Genomic DNA, 15324 nt, shown 5'->3' with positions numbered 1-15324 from the left:
CGCACCTGTGTGGAAGAGAGGGTTTGACATCTGTACGTACAGTAATAAAATGGTGTTGTTACATAAGAGACTGCTCTTGCGCGTAACAAGTGTATAGAGAATAGTCTCCTATGATGCAGTATGTGTTATAGCCGGCACCCCGCCGACTGATCTGCTGGCGGAGGAGCGAGACTTGAGGTTTAAAGGGACGCCTAAAGACAAGGCTAGGACTAGAATAATGATCTCTTGGCAAGAACGGTGGATAGCGTCTGATAAAGGCGGATGGTCGAGAAGACTTATTTCTGAGGTGGGGTGCTGGGTGGGACGGCGTCATGTTGAGGTCAGTTATAGTCTCGCACAGTTACTATTAGGACATCGTGATTTCGGCGAGTACTTGCAGAGATTCAAGCTTCAAAGATCTGCTATCTGCAGGTACTGTGAAGAAATCGACAATGTTGAGCACACTGTCTTTAGATGAGACAGATGGGATAACATCAGGAAGAGGTCTACAATGGTCATAACACCGGAGACTAGTTAAGTTTATGTTGCAGAATAAGGATACGTAGATGGAGGTATCTAATTTGATTGGGGTAATACTGGTAACAAAGTGTGAGGAGGAAACCCCTTGAAAAGAAAATAAAGAAAAAGGGGATGAATCATAATGGCGTTCAGGAACAGGGAGGCAGTCTCCATGACTAGGATGCCTGGGCATGCCTACACGCAAGAATGTGTGAGTCCATGTCTCTCTGATGATATGTCCCTCATGGTATGAGCGGGTGGGCACGTTGCGAAGGTCATGTGAAACATATGTCCGGAGCATTAGGTTAGGGTCGGGAAGGGCAGCTCCTTCAGGGCTTTCCTGAATAGGAGATTCGGGTATTCCGGTGATGTGGAGAAGACCCCGACGGGTGAGTCCCTAAGTGGATGAAGAGGGTGGGTGAGTAGTCATCCGCCATGACATGCGGGTTCAACTAAAGAATTGCCTTACGGCGATTCCTGGTTGTCCCCGTATGTTAAAAGATGATTGAAAAAAAAGGCTTACTTAGCCTGTATAAAGCTTACGTAGCCGAAGACGATGCAGACAGTCATACACCAAGCAATTACTTAGGTCATGACAGTAGGAGAATCTCATAAGACGGCGTACTGGTGGTCGCCACAGACTGCTAGGCTACGTGGTGAAACGCAGGCTAGTAGGCGGCGCAAGAAACTGTTGTGACGGGCTGGTGGAATTGGGTATGAGGAGACGGTGCAAAATTATGTCGTTAAGTAGAAGGCAGTGAGATCAAACGATCAAAGCGTGGGTGCTAGTACCAGCTGTGCGAGGAACTAAATAACGAACGATCCATGGGGCCAGGCCTACTGGATCGCGATTAAATGATTCCTCTGGAACGCGTGGAATTCCTCTGTTTATATCCTTAAACATTAAGAACGCGTTTGGCTCGGTGGCATGGCAGGTAATTATTGCCACCATGCGGGAGAATGGCATAGGTCAATATCTCCGTTGTCAAGTCAGAGATTATTTATCCGAGCGATGGAATACCATCGCGGCTCAGGAGAGTAGGATTAAATTTCAGTCGTTTGGTGGAGTTCTCCAGGGCTCAGTGCTGGGACCCCTGCTTTGGGTTCTAGTTTATGATAGTGTTCTCCTTTTGAGGCTTCCAGAAGGTTCGGCTGCAATAGCCTATGCTGATGACCTTGCTCTCTTAATCCTGAATGCTGAACGTACAATTAAGAAATTGAATATCTTCATGTCAACACAAAGAGCGTCCAAAATGTCAAAGCGAAGGTTGGTTATGTCAGTGATTACCTACTCAATGCTATATGCATCAGCATGGGGTGTACCCACAGCCATAAAGCGACAGATGAAGGTGTTGCCGCGTGGGCCAAGAGACTAATATATGATTTGCACGCTTGGCTTGGAAGAATCCACGGTGAGACCAATTACTATTTGACACAAATCACTACAGATCGAGGTAATTTCGAAGAGTATTTGAGGATGTTCGAGAGAAGGGAATCCTCCAGATGTATGTTCTATGAACAAGCAGGTACAGTCGAATATACCGTTTTCATATGCCCGAGGTGGGAGGTTAGAAGATTCCGGGCCGGTATATCAAGGTTACCGCCAGAAACCCTCATAGATTACACGGAATTCTGTCAAACAATGGAAGGCAGTTGAACTTTTTGCGACAGACGTGATTAAACAAAAAGACAACGAGGGGTGATTGAGGAGTTATTAGAGTCAAGGTGGATAGCCCCAACCGCGAGGGTTGGCATGCTCCGATGTGCCAGTCTCAATGAACGGTTTTGAACTCCGGGGGGGGGGGGGTTAGTGTAGATTGGAAAGACCTTAACCTGTGAGGGTGACTCGGTATCCCTCATTTTTCATGGGTAAATAGCACCCTCAAAAGAGCTGACCGGCGAGCCGACCTGCCATGCCGGACGCTTGTTGGATTCAATCTTATCGTAAGATTTGTTAAATTATGTCGGGCAGTATGTTGTTATGGAGAGCTGACTGAATTGTCAGCTCCGTACGATTCTCTCGGCTCCTGACGATTCACACAGCTCCTGGTGGTTCACTCGGCTCCGTACCGCACACAGCTCCTGGCGATTCACTCGGCTCCATCTACACTATATAAGCTGGCTCAGCAGTAGAATCTGCCAGTCTCGTCTTGTGTCATCTAGTCTCAATCTATCATTTGAAGACTCATCGTTCAATAAAAATTTACACATCATATAGTAGACATGTACATGCATTAAATTACATACATTTTTCAACAGTGTAATACAATAATTTTATCAAACATGGCCCGTTGGTATGATTATACAATAATAATAATTTATAAAAAATCACTTATCAACAACTTTTTTTTATGTGTTCAACTACTTTCGGATACCAAATTCATCTTCAGGAACTCAAAAAACTTTTATATTATTCTTAAAAAAATAAAAATAAAAAATAAAACTCATTCATCGCATGCAAGTCGTTATGTAAAATATAAAAAAACCTTGAAAGTACTTGAACAAGTTTAAAAAAAGGTTTTATAAATTAAAAGGTTTTATAAATTATCATTAATGTAATAAAAATTAAATTAAATCATAAATTTTAATTTACAATAAATTAATTCCAATCAATTTTTTTTCTATTTACAGTCCACTTAACATAAACAAAACAATATCTATATTCACTATTTTTTGTAGGACGCGGGATTAATTTTTAATTAGTGTTAAAGAAGTTTCGAGACTATTGCATTCGTTTATCGCCGAAAATAAAATTAACTGGAGCATTTTCATTTCACAATTCTCGAAAATCTACCTTAATAGGTTATTAAGTTACTTATTGCTTCTTTATTGCTAAGCGCTTTACTAATTAAATCAGACAACTAGATGTCACTTGAAATGAAACGTCATTGCTACCGGAGGTAAGAGATAAAATAAGTTAAAACTTGCAACTATTTCTCCCTTGAATATATCGTATTTTATTTTTATGACAACCATAATTTTCAGTAAGTTATCACACATTAGATAGAAAGCTCATACCAATAACAAATTTTTAAAACTTAGTAAAAATATATATTTTTTGTTATGTTTATTAATAAAATTTTATTCGAATGTCGTTTAGTATGAAACAAATGGCAACATAGTTTAAACTATCTAATAGAACAAAAAGAAACTGACTTGAAACTGAACATCAGTAGAGAACTGATGTTCTCTATTGGACAGAAAATTTCAGCTATTTAAAATGAATTTCCAGTATTGTAACCGATTTTATGTTTATTTCAAAATGTTGATTACGCATGAAACGTATACCATGTAAGAACAGCTTGCTTTGATATATTTATTTTCTGAAGATATAAAACTGGATAAACTTCATCCGCTGATGAAAACAGTAAAATGTACATTAATCGTGCAAATTTTTGTAAGTGGATTGCATAAAAATTTGGAAAATATTTTTAGTGCGAGTTTTAGCACTATTTCATTATCTACGATGAGTTGAATTAACGCAAAACATATTCAAGGTAGGTTACGAGATAGTCGACTAAAAATTACTACGGCACCAGAATTAGAATTTATACGGAATTTAGATAACGATTTTAAGTAAGAAGTAATGCTCTTTAGATCGCATAACAATTTGTGATGAAACCTGGATTCATTATTTTTAGCCGAAATCAATCTCAAGATTACAAGATAAAAACATCTGAGTTCGCCGATCAGGAGAAATTTAAAAATATACACGTAATCGGTATAACGATGTTAACAGTGTTTTGGTAATGTGAAGAAAAATTAATTGCAATTCTCTTGAAGAATAATCTTCACTTTTTATAAAAAATGATGGTGCATGGGTTTGTTTATTTTTTTGTTTGATGTATGTGCTCAAATTTTTACTTTAGCTGCTATTGGCGCAGAGCAGACCAGTGGTGGTGCGCTGGGCGGCTACGCACGGCGACTGTCTTTCAGACGACTCTCTCCCTCAAGAGCAGGCCATTTTCAATTAATTTACAGATTATTTGATTTAATTTCTAAGCGTCGATTAGTTTTTATTACTTTTTTTTATATTTTATATTTGTATTTTTTATTATTTATTAATTTTATTTATTTTATTTTATTATTAAAGAAATGGGTTATTAGTTAATATTTAGCTGTAAAAAAAAGGATTCTTAATTTAACGGGAGAGGGTTGTTTGCGCATCCGGCCGGCGCAGGCGTGACCACTCTGCGCCAATAGCAGCAGCTGGACCGGCAACTAACACAACCTCACACGAACAAACACACACACACACACACACACACGCACACGCACGCACGCGCGCGCACACACACACACAACAAGATTAAATGAAGAAGCCAATTCCTTGTTATCAATATAGCTAGCGTTACACATTATGTTTATATTAAAAACTATTAAATTTTACATCTACTCATTCCTTAAACCTATTTTAAATATAAGAGCACTAAAATGTTCATAAAAATATTTACACACTAATATTTCCTTTCTAAAAATATTTCTGTAAAATACTTAATAAGCTCACAAACATGAGGATACGAATTCATAAAGGAACCAGGGGCAGATCACCTTGCCTAGACGGTCGGGCGAGAGAAGTGAGCCCCGATCGGCTATATACAATAAAGAGTAGCATTGTATCATGTTAGAAAATAAAATGAAATCCGCAGTAAGGAGGAAACGTCCTGGTTCTCCCTGAAAATGCTAATTTCTTTTGCATTACCAATACCAATCAAAAGACTCGGGAAGCTATTAAAAATTCGGTAGGTGTTCACATATATGTCATATAATTCCAATCTTGCATTATCACCTTATTTTTGCTGGTTCTTTCAAAAAGATTTACAAGTCTTCATAACTACGTAAATGATTATGAACGTTGTGTTTCTACCTCAAACTTAACGTAATCCAAGTACGTTAAATTTAAGGTGAAGAATTCCTTAGTACTGAAATAAGAAAACTCATAAAAAAGCGGTTCATATGCTTTAATACAGCCAGGAATTATCTTAAAAATTAGCGTGTTTCATTGTCATTAGTTAAAAAATAAATTTCTATAGTGATTTTTCTCTTTAAGTATTACATTTAAAGAGTAAATCATTAAATTATTGTTCTGTTTATCACTGCATTTGATACAATGCCGATTTCTTTTGCGGAGTGGTAGCGTCTCCGTTTTTCATCCGGAGGTCCTGGGTTCTAATCTCGGTCAGGAACGGCATTTTTCACACGCTGAAAAATTAGATGTTCATATTACAAGTACAAGCCTCAAAGCATCTGTGTAATTTCATGAACCAAAAAGTAAATAAATAAATGCCTGTGCTTATTAGGGAATTAATCTTTAAGTTTATTTTTATTGTTTAATATTTTATGATCTGTTTCCCTTTAATAATACAATGAAATATTATTATTCGTTCCTTTTACTTTATTCATTTATTTTTTTCATTAATTGTGTACAAAAATTTGTGAAATGTAGACATGTTCCTATTTTCATCAAGCGATTCACTAGCACCATAACAATTATGCAGAGTTTCGTGCATAAACAACTAAAGGGTTAAAACTAAATAAGTACGCAATATTTACTACTGACTACGAAATTAAATATGCTGAATTACCCTCTGCAGCATGTCTTGAAGGCTTATGAGCAATCAAGTAACAACCAAGCACGTATATTCATGTGGACTTTATATTGTAGACAAAGTTACATTCAAGTTACCTTGGTCTCATGCTTCGCCTTTCGCGCCATGTTATTGGTACGCGCGTGAGAGTTAAGGTCATGTGCACGTTTATGCAAAGGATTTTATGATAGATCTATCAAATCAGTGTTTTGTCTTTTATCCGGTGTCTTACTTTCCCACTTATGTTAAAGAGCAAGATGTACTCTTCAAACACGTACATATTTCCATATGAGTTTATTTTCAAAAATTAAAATATTTTCTAATTCAGAAAGTAAGGCTGTACAAAAATGTATGATTTTTGATATGATCGATGTCGATGTTTGATATATATATATATATATATATATATATGTTACGGTAAATATGATTAATCGCCACTAAATGTTGGAAAATAACATACATTATTTGTATATTTAATGTTAATTACATAACGTTAGCAAACGAAGCGAGCTAGGTTTTGTTTGGTTAGCTTATGATGATCTAAACAAAAATAGCTGCTGGCCTCCATGGCGCGAGCGGTAGCGTCTCAGCCTTTCATCCGGAGGTCCCGGGTTCGAATCCCGGTCAGGCATGGCATTTTCATACGCTTCATCGTCATCCATCTCATCCTCTGAACAGTACCTAACGGTGGTCTCGGAGGTTAAACAAAAAAAAGCTGAGATCATTTCGTGAGATGACTTGGCGAGCGAGGAGAGGCTATCAGCGAACGAACCGAGGTGGCGGTGTTGAGCACAGGAGGCAGGCTCGGTACAGGTACGTAGAGGTACGGTCAGCATTTGCTAGCGCCATTAAACGGGCGAAAAGCAAGGCCTGGAAAGATCTCTATGAAGACATCAACAGAGACCCCTGAAACAGGAGCTATCACTTGGTCTTTGTAAGACTCGGCCGCAAATTACCAATCCTTTCACAAGACCCGGCGGGAAAATGTGGTGAGAAGATTATTCGCGGTGTATGAAGGGATCCTGAGAGGAGGTTGTTGCTGAGGGACTGATCCTTTATTGGATGTGCGACCTCATTGAGGCAGGAAAGATTAGTTTACACAGAAAGAGATGAGTCTGGAAAGAGTCCGGACTGCATCCCGGTAGAGGTGGTCCGAATACTGATTGAGGTTGCCCCAGCTGAAGTCTTAGGAGTTATGAACACTATGCTGCGAGACGACTATATTTCTGAGTCGTGGAGGAGGTCTTGACTCGTTCTGGTCAGGAAGCCAGAAATGGAGGATATTCCTTCTGCGTATAAACCTTAGTATGCTTCGTCAAAAATCTTTAGAAAATCTTTGAGAGGATGTTGGTGAAACGTGCGTGAGGACATTGACGCTAAAGACGGTCTCTGTGACAGCCTTCAGAATAGCTCTGTGGCTTCAGAATAGGACGGTCCTCCATGGACGCGGCGGGTGAAGTTATGCGGCTAGTAGACATTGCAGCTGCTGGTACTTGGAGAACGTGACAAATACGAACAGTGATTCTGTTAGATGTACAGAACCGCGTTTAAATCGTTTATCTGGGAATTCACATTCGAGGAACTAAGGGCGAGAGACGTGGAGGGCTACCTGTGGAGGATGGTACAGCGCTATCTGGAGTAACGGTATTCAGTTTATCAAATACAGATGAAGGTGGTCCAGTTCCGCAAGTCGTGCGGGGTGCCTCGAGAATAGTCTTGGGACACCTGCTCTGGAATTTGGTTACGATGGTGTGTTACAACTGCGCTAACCAGACGTGTGACACCCATTGCGTTTACGGATGATCTTGCTTTGGTGGTGTGTGCGAGGAATGAGGGCGAGGTGGCTACGGCAGCTAATCGAACCATACACCACGTGAGCGGCTGGATAAGGAGGAAAGGTCTTTGTCTCTCGTACGAAAAAAAATGATTATGATGACCGGTAGACGCAAGATTGGATCCATCCCGGTCAAGATTGCTGAGTTTCCGGTACAGTCGGTGCAGGCCGTGAAATATCTGAGGATTTGGCTCGACCAGTGGAGGCTCTTTACTGCATACGCATGGGAGACTCGTCACAAGGTTGAACAGATGGTGAAAAACTTGGGTGGGTTGCTTGGCAACACTGCAGGATGACGTGAATCAAAACGGAGGCTGTATGCACACGAGATAAATTCAATTTTGACGTACGACAACCCGGTGTGGGACAGGGATTTAGCTAAAGACCGAGATCAGCGCCTTTTAGAAGATGCGCAACAGGGAATCGCACTCAGAATACCGTTGTCATACTCATCCGTGTCCACCGAGGCGATCCTTGTGATCACAGGGATTACACCGCTACAACTGGCCTGTTTACGTAAAAGGATTAGGACTGGAGACGGAAGAAATGCTAATATCCTCCAGGCAGGAACGATGGGTCATGTCTGATAAGGAACTCTGGACATACGGACTAATTAAACAGATCGGATCGTGAGTCGGAGGGGCTGAACTTAAGTGAACTTTAGTGAGCTGAACTTTTGGCTCATCTTCTTCCTAACCGGCCACGGGGTGTTCCGCACTTATCTGTTTAAAAGGAGAAAAGTGAATGATCCGAACTTCACTTACTACGAGAAGATTGATGATCCAGAACAAGTCATTTTTCACTGCTTCATGTGGGAGGAGAACAGACTAAACTGCACAGCAGTTACAGGACAAATCGATCCCGATTATGTTATACGCTGCATGTTAACTAACACCTACCACTTTACTACAGTCTCGGGTTTCGTAACCTCAGTCCTGAGACAGAAAGATCGGAAGGCGAGAGGGTGACGGACAGCCTCTTGCGGAGTCCTCGTTCGTCCGGGCTTGCTGGATGATCGACAGTGATGTGGTCGACGGGTACTCTATCACCCTCCTGCTGTGCTGTTAAGACCGAGACCCGGTTGCGTCCCTCTCGGGAGGCCTGATTAGAAGCGGGCAGTTAATACCTAGTCTCGGCTTCTGGGGTGATGGGACCAGGAACAGGATAGCTGGGCCTGGCGACCCAGCTATCCTGTTAGAGGCAGGGCACAAAAGCAAGATTCAATAGGCGAGCCGAGCTGTCATGCCGTAGCTTTCATGCTTAAAGGTACATCCCGGGGCTGTGTTACGCTTAATTGCGGGTACGGCCCCGGGAGGGGAGTTAGTAAGGTGGAGGTTCAGTTGGTAGAACGCAGGTGTATATACGCGTTAACAAGATCTTGCGGATGCTGTTAGCGAGACCAACACTTCGTCCGTAAATGGGATTCCTTCCCTCACCAGGAAAAAAATAGCATACGCTTGCTAAGATCGACTGATTAACAGTAATATATTGATTTATTTAAATAATAAATTCAGTAATTACTGCTTTCGAGTTGTTATTTTAATACGTAGAATGTCCGGTACTTTAATAAATTGCTCTATATTTATTAAGTTCTTCAGCATTAGAGGCGATTATCCGATTCACCGGTAATTATGCATAATCACCGGATTAATAAATTTTACTGTAACATACATATATATTTTCCACTGAGTACTTCTGTATTCTATTTATTAATTTTTTATAATTTTATAAATTAATTTTTAATAATTAATGTTTTTTATAATCTTATTCTATATTATCACAGTCAAATATATTATTATAAATATAATTAAATTAATTTAATTTATTGTGAAAAAAACAGTCTCAAATTTAAACTGAACGTTTTTGCCTCAAATAAACTGAAAGCCTAACCTCTGCTTGACTGTCTTAATGCTTTCGATACAATGCTGTTAAAGATAAAAATCACGAGCAGTCGAACTCAGTTGAAAATTAATTTTTGTTTTTTTTTGTCTTCAGTCATTTGACTGGTTGATGCAGCTGTCCAAGATTCCCTATCTAGTGTTAGTCGTTTCATTTCAGTATACCCTCTACATCCTACATCCCTAACAATTTGTTTTACATATTCCAAACGTGGCCTGCCTACCTCCGGAATATTTTACCAAGGAAGGCGCCTCCATCATTGCTATATGAAAATGCAGAGAGCCACATTTTCTTGGAAAATAAGTAGCTGTAGTTTTCCATTGTTTTCAGCTGCGCAGTACTCAGAGGACTGAGTGATGTTGATATGGCCGTTTAAGTCATTCTGACTCACGCCCTTAACAACTACTGAAAGAGCTGCTGCCCTCTTTCAGAAATCATTGCTTAGTCTGGCTCTCAACAGATACCTCTCCGATATGGTTGCACCTTCGTTCCAGCTACTCTGTTTCCCTGAGCACTCAAGCCCCCTCACCAACGGCAAGGTCGGAAAATTAATTAATCGTTAAAAAAATTTCAGCCATTTCTAGCAGTGCCACATAACAGCTCAAGTAACGGTTGATCGAAGATGATATTGATGGATAATGATAATGTGTTTAAGAAAATTTTCTTAAGCATATTTGTCAATTAAAAAATAATATTTTCAAAAATATTTTTTTGAAAATTCGCACCCCCACCCCTCAAAATTATGAAATTAAATAGCGGCTAAGCCGGTATCTTTAATCTATTTTCTCAATGGTACCCGATCTCACCACAAGGAGCGCTAGTGTAGCACTGACGTATTTAAAGTGGCCGATACACACGCACCACCGTCACACCCGCGCGAATGAAATACGACATGCGCGCTTAGAATCATTGAATTAAATAAACAAAAAATATTATACTTAAATAAAATGATAAATATTTTTAATTAAGTTGTGAGTGTAAGCCGGGCATCAGAAAAAAAAACTGCGTGACGGGGAAAGTTCTGTAACTGTGTTGTCAGCTTTTTTTTTTTGCTTGATAAGATTCACTAAGAAAACTGAAAGCTTGTGTGTAGGAATATGAAATGTAATTTTTGTGGCATATGAAAAATTAGTTGCCTGACCGGTATTCGAACCCGGAATCTCCGAATGAAAGACACGAAAGCCGCGGAAGCCAGCAAAACTCGTACTAAAAAAAAAATTGTACTCATCCTCGAATTTAAAAAAAAAAATATTTATTTTTATAAAAAGTATCCTGAAAAGTTTTAAAAACTCATTACCAGAATTAACGAATAAAAAACACCTTGAACCAGGAATCAAACAACAACCTATTATATATCAGCCAGAATTTTTATCAATAGAAATAGTTTTCTTTTAATTTAATAAAAATAATTCGATTTATTCTAAATTCCTTTTTAACAATTAGATAAATTTTTTGGTTTTCTCAAACGTTGAAAAAAATTTAAATATAATGTTGCACATATTTCATATTAACAGAAAAAATTAATTATCTTATAGAAGGGTTAAGTGGCTAGAAAAGATCTATTATTTATTATTTTAGCCTTTTTATTTTTTTTTATACAGTTAAATCTCTAAAATCAGTTCCTTCGGAATAATTAATAGATTTTTTAAATGCCTGTAATTAACATGGAAAAACATTCAACAGCAATTTATATTCTTATATAATAATTCTATATTCTTTCATATATATTCTTTCTATATTCTTTTTTATTGTGAATGGTTACTTTGTAATAGTTTCCGATTGATGGTAATCATACATTAATTTTTTTTAACCTGAGAAAAAATTCCATGCATGACCGGACTCCGGATAAAAGGACGAGTCGCTAGGAAAATTCCCATTGGAAATTGGTATAAAAGACATTATATCAATAATAAATAAATATAAAAAAAAAGTAATTAAGCTAACCTAAAAAAAAGTAACTAACCTTGAAGAAATACTACAATCATTACAGAATTCATTATTTTAATTTTGTTACTACACAAAATTAAATAAAAAGCTTTATTAAATTTATGCAAATTTAATAAAAGCGATTTTATATTGAATGCTTGTATTAATACTCACAAATGTAATATAAATAAATATTTTCTGATTCATTAAATAACTTGACTGTAATTCTTGTAATTCAAATAAAGGGATAAATATAGTGGTTTTATATGATATATGACCTGAAAAATTTTTAAAATCCCAGAACTGTATTTTTGGTAGCTTTAAAGAAATCGGGGTAAAATACAAGAAATTGGGGTTGAAAAATACACTATTTTATATTTGGCGTAAAATATAACTTTGTTAAATGTATAATAAACACGTAAAAGCTTTAAAAAATCTTGAAGAAATTTTGATTCTCAGTAAAATGGTATGAATAATACTGAAAATTTTCTTTCGTTTAATTCCTAGTTAAATTTGTCACATTCTGATATTTCATTTTTTAACACAAACTTCGAAATTATTATGTTTGTATTTAATTCCTATAGACTTTATATATAAATTTTAAAATTATAAACTATTTAGTTTTAGTTTTAAAATTTACATTTTAAAAGTTATATTTTTAGAACTATAAATAGCCTTTTTCTGAATTGGGCACAACAGACCTTTGACGAGGAAAACTTCACAACTTATCTTAGTTGTTATGGTGACAGAGCTATAACAATAAATCAAGTGGATTAATTTTATTTTTCTTTAACAAATATCTTTAATTCGCAATTTCACCCCCAAGGGGGCTACGTCATTGATCTACGGCTTAAATCCTTCCCTGAAATAACACGAACATATTGAAAGTCCGTATTGAAATCCTGCAAATTTGAAAGAGATCGGGTCGGTTGGTTTTCGCGAGATCCTGATACAAACAAATAAACAGACAAGCTTTCCCAGTCATATATTTAATATATATATATATATATATATATATATATATATATATATATATATATATATATATATATATATATATTAAATATTTGAAAAAAAGAGAAAGAAGAATTTCAGGACCGAAAGAATTTAAACGAAAACTTAAAAATTAAAAACGGTTCCGAAATTCATTTAAAAAAAAACTGATAAACCTGATTTATAAGAAATAAAAGATTATTCTTTTACGAAACATTTTAAATGAAATATTATATATATATATATATATATATATAAACTACTGAAATATATATTAAATCAACAGGTAATATTATAACTCCAATAATATTGAAGCTGACTGCTGGTTGTGTAGCCCCCAATTTTGACACATTCTTCTAACCTCTGTTTGCATAATGCAGTATTTCTTGAGAAGCTTAATGTTGAAAAACCATTCCCATATTCCCACATATTGTCAGAAAATAAGACTGAAGTTACTAATTACCGACTTATTTCTTTAATATCAATGTTTTTTTTAAAAATTAATAACAAAAAGTTAAAGTTCGTTTATTAAGGTTTTTCAAAGATAAAAGGAATTTCTGTGATTCACAATATGGTTTCTGCCATATTGAAATGGCTTTACATAAACTTATTTCTTACTTCCACGAAAATTTAAATAGTCCTAAACTAAAGAGTTATTGGGTCTCTTGTGAGACTTTTCTTTCTTTGTGTGTGATTTTCCAAACTTATCCCATTAAGTATCTTGGTTTAATGATATGGGCTTTTGTGGAAACATCATGTAAAGGCTTTGAAGGAATATCTGCTGAAATTTTATATGAAATTTATGTCATTTAAAGAAATTACACTCAACTTACATTCTTAGATATCTTTATGTTGCTTTTCTTCATTCTAAATTAAGTTATGATATAGAATTCTGGGGTAGTACTTATGACATCCATTTAAAGGCTTTATTAACTACGAAAAAATATTTTTTAGATTGCTAGAGGGCAGATAAGACTAGCAGAATCTTATCCTTTATTTATAAGGTTTAAAATTATAACTTTAAAGCATATTTTTATTTTTAACTAGCTCCCAGTCGTAACTTTGCTGCGCTATATGGTTACTTGCGTTTCTCGTGGTGGTCCATCTTTTTATTATATATTTATTAGTCAAGTAACCGGAGGCAGGTGCAGTCAGTCACACATACAGTAACGGTGGCATATCGCATTTCCCGTTGCTCAGTTGTTTCAGTCGAACGGGATTGGACTGTGTGTATTCAGTCGCTTTCTTGACTGTCTTTCGTCTTCAGTCTCTGCCGCACGAACAGTTTTCATCATACGTACATTTTTTGTATTTCTCCCGATTGAAGAATGTCTTTTAGGCATGGTATGATGTTTTGAAAAAAGATCACAGAATTTAAAAGATTGCAGTTAAATACTTTACACGCTTTAAATTTGTATCACACACGTGATAAACAAAAGCAGCTATTTATTTATGTTTTTAAACAGCTGTAAAAAATTGTAAATAAATGAATCGTAAAAATTACATATGCATGTGCGCTAAATCTATTGAAACTTAGGAATAACTGTACGTTAAAACCTCAGCCCTTTTCAAAATTAATCAATTCAAAAAAAATGTTAGCTAAAAATTAAATCTTTCTTAAAAATCAATCATTTTGAAAATTAAATAAGCTTTAAGGAAGAAATAAAGTGTTTTAAATTTCGTTATGTCGGAGGTCCAAAAAAATTAGCCTATGGTTACCACAGGGCTTCAAAGTGTAGCTGTGCAAAATGTTAGACAAATCTGTCCGGTAGATCTCGAGTTAAGTTGGAACAGACAAACAAACATTGATTTATATATATATAGATTAGCCTTCAGTGTTTTTTGTGATCAGTAATAATCAGCAAGGGTGATAATTGACTATAATACAAGAATGAGAACAAGGTATATCATCTAAACCAAACAGTATTCTCTTGAGAAGAATATTCCTATTTCTAGGGCCTAAACTTTTAAATATTGTATTACGTCTACTTGGTTCTTGTAATTCAATTAATATTTTTAAAAGAAGGTCAGATATGCTAGCAAAATATTGCAAGACATTGCCAGCTATTTACAATACAATTTAAAAGTATTAGAGCTAAAAATAATAATAATAAAAAAAAAAAAACAGAATAAAATTTAAGAATGATTTCTCTAAAAATATTAATTTATAGATTAAGATTGATAAATTTGCTTGAGTAAAGTTTTCTCTCTTTCTAACACCTCCCCTTCAATAAGATATAAAGTAAGAAAAATAAAATTTTCAAACATTTTTTTTTTGCATTTTTGGGCGGGGTCTATAATATTAAAAAAATGTAGAAATTTCTTGATAGCTCTAATATATTATGAACTTTCAAAATTCTTTGAAAAATGTTTAAACCGAAGGGAGACAGAGCAAAAGAAAAAAAAAAACATAAATATTAATTTTAACAGGTGTGGGTAGATTTTTTGAAAAAAATATCTTTTGTGCTTATATGTACATTGCTTATATGTACATTGAAGGTAACAAATCTGTTTAATAAAGTTTTCTCTAAAATGACTGAAGAAAGTCGAAGTAAGTTTCTTTCGCGATATTCTTCACTCCCTTAA

Source organism: Lycorma delicatula, chromosome 6 (assembly GCF_047948215.1).
Source record: "Lycorma delicatula isolate Av1 chromosome 6, ASM4794821v1, whole genome shotgun sequence".
In the NCBI taxonomy this organism is placed as follows: domain Eukaryota; kingdom Metazoa; phylum Arthropoda; class Insecta; order Hemiptera; family Fulgoridae; genus Lycorma; species Lycorma delicatula.
This window is presented reverse-complemented; position numbering follows the sequence as displayed.